This window comes from Myotis brandtii, unplaced genomic scaffold (genome assembly GCF_000412655.1).
Source record: "Myotis brandtii unplaced genomic scaffold, ASM41265v1 scaffold324, whole genome shotgun sequence".
Lineage (NCBI taxonomy): Eukaryota > Metazoa > Chordata > Mammalia > Chiroptera > Vespertilionidae > Myotis > Myotis brandtii.
The window spans coordinates 2,980,681-2,988,721 of NW_005362439.1; the positions used below are offsets into that span (position 1 = coordinate 2,980,681).

General features: G+C 41.7%; 1 protein-coding gene across 6 annotated transcripts in view; it reads right to left on the bottom strand.

The window, feature by feature from the left end:
* AMBRA1 (autophagy/beclin-1 regulator 1) overlaps nt 1-8,041 on the bottom strand; it is a 158,778-nt gene that overhangs the window by 149,971 nt on the left and 766 nt on the right. The window lies entirely within an intron of this gene.

The window sequence follows — 8,041 nt, forward strand, 5'->3', positions numbered from 1 at the left end:
GCAACCAAGCCTCCTGCTTGCTCCAGCTCCGTGGCTGCCGGCCGCCATCTTGGTTGGGTTAATTTGCATATAGTCGCTCTGATTGGCTGGTGGGCATGGCTTGGGGCGTAGCAAAGGGATGGTCAGTTAGCATCTTTGTCTTTTATTAGTGTAGATTGAAAAGGTCACTAGCATATAAAGTGCTATGTGCGCCCTAACTGGTTTGGCTCAGTGGATAGAGCGTTGACCTGTGGACTGAAGGGTCCCAGGTTCGATTCCCGTCAAGGGCATGTACCTGCACATCTCCAGTGAGGAGTGTGCAGGAGGCAGCTGATCGATGTTTCTAACTCTCTATTCCTCTCCCTTCCTCTCTGTAAGACATCAATAAAATATATTTAAAAAAAAAAAAATAAAGTGCTATGTGCTGCTCTTTACATATATATACTCATTTAATTCTCACAACTAAATGATATTCTACAGATGAGCAGAGGCACAGAGAGGTTTAGTAACTTGCCCAAGTCACAGAGCAAGTAAGTAGTGGCGCTGGCATTTGGACCCAGACTGCTTGGCTTCAGAGTCAGTTGCCACTATGTTGTCATTATAGAGTTTGGGAAGACTATGCTTTTCTGCTCCATTTTCACTGGTCAGCTAGACTAAAATACTCCAATTTTCTCTCCAAAACAAACATGTGTATTAATCCTCTTCAACTCAGCAAAAATTCAGATGTTTCACTATATCATTGGCATATATACCTAAAACAAAGTAATTTTAGTTCATGGAAGAATACATGCATGTTTTATCCTGGGAAGCTGAAATGAAGAAATGATGAAATCATAAAATGTGAAATCTACCTGTTAATTCTACAAAAAGAAAATATATGATTCCACTCTCTATAGTGCTTGTTCCGACTTCCTCACTTCACATTTACTTCTCAGCCTACTCTGATCCAGTTTTGACTTCCCTCATCAAGATCACTTATAGAGATTACTGATGATGTCCCTTTCCAAAGCCAAATGTCAATTCTCTATTTTATCTAAAGTGACCTCTCAGCAGAAATGCAAACAAGTAACAAGCTTCCTTACTTTTTAAAAAAAATATTTTATTGATTTCAGAGAGGAAGGGATAGGGAGAGAGAGAAACATCAATGATGAGAGGGGATCACTGATTGGCTGACTTCTGCACACCCCCTACTGGGGGTGGAACAGGCAACCCAGGCTCTGGGCTCCTGGTTCATAGGTTGATGCTCAACCACTGAACCACGGGCGGCCAGGCCAAGTTTCCTTACTTTTTTTTTTTTTTTTAATATATATTCTTACTGATTTCAGAGAGGAAGGGAAAGGGAGAGAGAGATATGTGTAACATCAATGATGAAAGAAAATCACTGACTGGCTGCCTCATGCATGCCCCCAACTGGGATCGAGCCTGCAACCCGGACATGTGCCCTTGGCCAGAATCGAACATGGGACCCTTCAGTCCACAGGCCGATGCTCTATCCACTGAGCCAAACCACCTAGGCCTAGGGCAAGTTTCCTTACTTTTAAAACTATTTTTCCCCTTAACTTCCCTCAGTGTCTCACTGTTGGGATTTTTCTGTCCCCTCACTGGATGTCCTTCACAAAATCCTTGATTTTCCCCCATTTGCCCAATTTTTAATTGTTGCCATATTCCAAAGCTCAGTCCTTACCCTCTTCTTTTCTCTATTAAAGTAAATAAATAAGCCCCTAGTTGGTGTCGCTTAGTTGGTGAGAGTCATCCCGTGCACTGAAAGGTCACGGGTTCGATTCCCATTTGGTCCAGGCACATACCCAGGTTGCTGGCTTGGTCCCCTATGGGATTCATGCTGGAGGCGCCAATTGATTCACATGGACGTTTCTTTCCCAATCTCTCTCTCACATCAATAAAAACCTATTTTAAAATAATAATAAAATGTTAAAATCTGTAAAAAATAAAATAAAGAGGTACCCTTTAAACACAAAAAGAAAGAGTCCAATAAGCAGCAGCAAAACAAATGTTTGCAAAATTCTTTTTTAAAAAAATGTTTTTATTGATTTCAGAGAGGAAGGGAGAGGGAGAGATAGAAACATCAATGATGAAAGAGAATCATTGACCAGCGGCCTCCTGCACACCCCCTGCTGGGATTAAGCCTGCAACCCAGGCATGTGCCCTTGACTGGAATCAAACCCGGGACCCTTCAGTCCGCAGGCCAACGCTCTATACACAGTTAGGGCTGCAATATACTTTTACTTCTTGGAAAGCACCAAACAAGATTATAATTATTATTATATACACACTCAGCAGATGCCTACATTTTCCCTCCCTCAATTTCAAGACAATCCTCCTAAATCTTTCCCCTCATATAGGCACTTCAGCTTATTCCCTGCTACAAATACACCTGAAGGCATACATCTAGGGTTAAAATTCATAAACTCCACTTCCAAAAGATAGTTATTTAGAAAAAAATAATGAGAGAACTAATTAAATGCAGATCATATAAGAATTAAAATATTAATCAAGCATGTTAGATATTTATAAGCCATAGTTATCCTTTACCAGGGCAAATCCAGTGTCATCATATATTAAGTAACAGACAAATATTACATGTAGCAATCTTAAATGAAGACTTCTATGGCAGCAAGGGAACCATAATTTACCGAATCATGGGATGTTGTAATTACAACTTTTTCAAGGGATTAAGTATGCCATAGCTGACAACTCCAATCCCCGTGAACACTCCTTACTCCTTCATCTCTCTCTCTGTCAGCCCTGGATTGTTTCCTTCAAAACACAGCCTAAATTTCAATTTTTATCAGATACCTGGTCAACTCTGCTCCCCACTGGAATAAACTTCATAAGAGCAAGAACCATCATGTCTACCCTTCTATTCCAACATCTAATGAGCATTCAATAAATTCTAGATGAACAAAAAGTCTGAAATGTTAAGGGATGAAATAGTCATAATCAAGAAAGAGTTCCAGAGGTCTGATACGCATATTTCATACCTCGGGAATAAACACAGTACAAGAAAATATTCAATGAAGCTCCAGCCAGGTGGCTGAGTTGGTGGGAGTGTCGTCCTGTATACCAAAAAGGTTGCGGGGTTCATTCCCGGTCAGAGCACATTCCTAAGTCCGGGAGTGGTACATCAGGGGCACCGTACGTATGGGATGCAACCAATCCGTTTCTGTCTCCCCTTCCCCACCCCTCCTCTTTCTCTAAAATCAATAAAACATATCCTCCAATGAGGATTTTTAAAAAACTCAATGAAGAAAGGAAAAAGTTTAGGTAGAGAAGTGAGATAAGAAGAAAGGAAGAGACAGAGAACAAGTTGAAAAAGATACTATACTTATCTATAGACACACAAGCCAGGACTAAGTAGGAGAGAGTAAATATGCTTGGTGTCACTCCAGCTAAACATGCAGCACCTAAAACTCATCTTTCACTAGCACTTCCAAGCACTTACTCCTTTCCACATCAGTAAGCTCGTTCAATGTTTATCACCTCTATCCTCCTTAACTGTCAAGCGTAAAGCTGCCTTGAAAGAAATAAGTTGTCCAAGAACCTAATTGACATGTGTTCATTGTTGCTATAAGATAGCACAGAAGTTAACATTTGAAGAGCACTTTATCTTTTCAAACAGCTTGATGTACTTTTTCAACAGAAGTATTATGGTGGAACTATTATTTTTCCCATTCTGTATTTAAAGACTCATAAAAGCCTTCGAAACCTTGGATTTGAAGTCCAGCTCTGTTATACACTTGCTGTGTGATCTTGGTCAAATCATTTACTCTCAGTATCCATGGGGAAAATAAAATATACCTTAAGGGACTATTATGAGTATTAAATGAGGTTAAAGACATGTAAAGAACATGACATAGTAAATTCTCAATAAAGGACAGTAACCTTCCCTATAACCTTCCTCCTTAAATAATCTGTAGAAGACTTCTCAGCTAGTAAGCTAGTAAGCATAGGACTTAAACCCTGGTCTCCTGGTTTCCTTAACCTGTTTTTTTTTTTTTCCTTACCACATCACTTTGGCAGACTGCCACAGACTGGGCACATGAATACATTCTGACAAAAACTGGTCACAAAATTTTTATCTACCAGTAACTAATTGTAGTTTTGGGAAAAGAAAAAAAAAGATCTAATTAACTTGGTGGAAAAGGGGGCTTTAAAATATAAATACAGACCACCTCCAACTGAACAGGTTGTACCATAATACTTCTGTATAAACAGAAATTATGACAAGAAACAGAAAGTTCTCTTTGAGTTTATGAGGAACAACTGGAGAAAGAAACAAGAATGACTATGATTAAAGGAACTTAAGGGTTTCTTTTCTCTTTTCTCTTTTTTTTTTTTTTTTTGGTAAACCAAACCACTGGGTAAAAAGATTTGCATCCCATTCCAAAATAACTCTATCAAGGCTTATCTTCAAAAAAAAAAAAAAAAAAAAAGACCTGCCCTAGCCGGTTTCCCTCAGTGGATAGAGCGGCGGGTCTGCGGACTGAAGGGTCCCAGGTTCGATTCCGGTCAAGGGCACATACCTTGGTTGCAGGTTTCCTGGCCCTGGTCAGGGGGCATGCAGGAGGCAACCAATCGATGTGTCTCTCTCACATCGATGTTTCCCTCTGTCTCTCCCTCTGCCTTCCATTCTCTCTAAAAATCAATGGGAAAATATCCTCAGGTAAGGATTAACAACAACAACAACAAAAAAAAGAGCTAAGCCCTGGCCAGTGTGGTTCATTTTGTTGGAGCATTGTCCCATGGACAGAGAGGTGGCAGGTTTGATTCCCGGTCAGGACACACGCTCAGGTTGCAGGTTCGATCTCTAGTGGGGGCACATGCAGGAGGCAACCGATCCATGTTTCTCTCTTACATCCATATTTGTTTCTTCCTCTCTCTCTCTCTCTCTCTCTCTCTCATCAATTAAAGGAAGAAATAAATAAATAAATAAATACCTAAGTATGCTAACAAAAGCTTTTCTCCAATTCCTTTAAGGGTGAGATAAATTGTCAACATAAACTGCAAACATTCATGAAGATCCATGAAGACCATAATGTATGGATTCAGTATAATAAGTAGCTTAAAGGAGCATGATCAAAAATGTTTCATAAGTTTCCTAACACGTTGAAAATATTTTGAAAATATACAGTACAAAGCTAAATTATAAAAATAACCACTTGTCTTCAAGTGATATACATAACTCCTTCCAGGGCAAGTTCTAGAAGACATTCAAAGAAGTTCACATCTTTACAAATCCCCAAGAACTTTCTTATTAAAAGAGAAGGTAGAATAATATAATCACATTCCAAGCCTGTAAATTTCTAAAAGGAAATGCCAGAAGAGAGGGTAATCTGACACTGACAGAACAAAACACAATTTCACCAAGAAAAGTAAAAATTGAATGAATTTCTATCATAAAGCAGGGGAGAAGCTGATAAGCTATATCCTGGAAACCTTCCTACCACAACCAAATTTCTTGTCCTCTTCAACTTAAACCTTTGCTAATTCCTTCCTATGAAAACATAACAAAATGCCCGGCCGGTGTGGCTCAGTGGTTGAGCGTGGACCTATAAACCAGGAGGTCACAGTTTAATTCCTGGTCAGGGAACATGCCCAGGTTGGGGGGCTCAATCCCCAGTAGGGAGAGTGTGTGCAGGAGGCAGCCAATCCATGATTCTCTCTCATCGTTGATGTTTCTATCTCTCTCTCCTCCCTTCCTCTCTGAAACCAATACAAATATATTAAAAAACAATAACAAAATGTTCCTAACATTTCTTTGTGACACTCATAGCAAACTACATTTATTACTCAATTACTCAACTAGAGGCCCGGTGCACAAAAATTTGTGCACTGGGGGTGGGGGGGAGGGGGCCCCCTCAGCCCGGCCTGCGCCCATTTGCAGTCAAGGACCCCTGGGGGATGTCCACCTGTCGACTTAGGCCCACTCCCCAGGGGATTAGGCCTAAGCTTGCAGTCAGACATCTTTCTGGCAGCCAGGGAGCCCTCGGGGGATGTCCAACTAAAGGCTTAGGCTCCCAAGGGAGCTGTGATGAGGAAGTTGGGGTGACAGAGGAGCCACAATGTCCCGCCCCGCCGCCCGGGGTCGGGTCGCACACGGGACGTCCGGGGGGCCGGCAGATTGCTGCTGCCCCACCTGGCCGTCCCAGGTCAGGTCGCACACGGGACGCCCGCCACCCCGGTTCGCAGATAGCAGGCCCGGATGATGGCGACCGCCATCTTTTGTTGGCGGTTAATTTGCATATCATGCTGATTAGCCGATGGGAGGCGTAGCGAAGGTACGGTCAATTACCATGTTTGTCTATTATTAGATAGGATATACATTAAGAGACCCTGAGCTACTACACTAACTCTAAATTTGATACAGAGCCTATCAATCCCCAAGGAACAGTGTCCCTTCTCTAAATTCTTTCCTCTGATGTCAATTCTCTTCCACCATAAAAACTTTTTTAGAGCCCTGGCCGGTTTGGCTCAGTGGATGGAGTGTCGACCTGCGGACTGGAGGGTCCCAGGTTCGATTCCGGTCGGGGGCGAGTGCCTTGGTTGCGGGCACATCCCCAGTGGGGGAGGTGCGGGAGGTGGCTGATGGATGTTTCTCTCTCATCAGTGTTTCTAGTTCTCTATCCCTCTTCCTTCCTCTCTGTAAAAAATCAATAAAATATATTTTTAAAAAAAACTTTTTCAGAGAATACACGTTCTAACCCTAACTTCCCAATCTAGATTCTCCATAAACATTGTCTGGTGGCTCTTCCTTAACCCCTTTTCTAGGAGCACTGAAGTCCTGGTAACTAGGACATCACTCACAGTCAAGGGCCCTTCATTTAAATCAGTGGTTCCCAAACTTATTTGGCCTACCGCCCCCTTTCCAGAAAAAATATTACTCAGCCCCTGGAAATTAATTTTTTTTAAATTTTAATAGCAGTTACTCATCACCCCCAAATGCACCTGTGGCCATCACCGCCCCCCTGGATCGCTGCAGCGCCTACCAGGGGGCGGTAGCGCCCACTTTGGGAATCACTGATTTAAATCTTGCTGACCACACCAAACAGACACACACAAATTACAGGAACAAAAATCTTTCCGAAACACATGTGAGAATTCTATGTGGATAAAGGGACATAGACTTGTATAGTTTTCATCCAAGTATTAGGAATTTAGCCTGTTGTCCCTTAAAACCATTCTCCTATTGATGCTACATCTATGGAAATACTTATTCAACCTAGAATGACCTCTCCACTGATTTTTTTTTCCCAGCAAAGAAATCACACAAATTAGAATCGTGACACTGAATCCAATGAAAATAAAATGAGTAAGAACACTTAGTCCCCAAAGTTTCCAAGTTGGGAGACAAAAGGAAAACTTAAGAGTTCCCAGAATATTAACTTTCAATTTAAATATCTCAATATTTGAATGAGTCCTACATACAACTTCTATAACTCTAGTATATGCAGTAACTAAGCCCCTACTCAAAAATGACAAAACCGTCTGAATAAGAATCCTGGGGTTTCCTTTGGATACTTCCTGGAAAGCAAACTCTCTCAGGACAAATAGCTGACTTCAAAATCTTCACCACCACAGCTGAAAGACTTCCACCGAGGAACAGGCAGAGCGGAAGGAGAAATAAGTATTAACAAAATATAATAACTGAAAAAAGAAAAAAAGCAAACTGGACAGCAAACAAAATTTTCTATTAACCAACAGAAACTGTCATTGCTACTCTCGTGAAAACAATGCAGACTTTGAAAAGCAAAACTAGACAAAAGATAGCATGGTCCCTTTACTTCCGAAGTCTCCAGTGACAGATCTATATTCCTAGGAAGGAGGAACCACAGGTCAACGACAAATGGCACTTACAGATCTGTCCGGGATATGCGGAGTCACATCCCAGACCTCCGCCTCAGTTTCCCTAACCAAAAAAGGCAAGAACATGACACTTCGCTGAGAAGAGCCAGAGGACCTAGTTCCATTTCCTACACCTACTCAGGGTCCCTTCGAAGGCCAGTCTCACTGGGGGGGTCCCCAGGGCAACTGAGTCACGACCAGG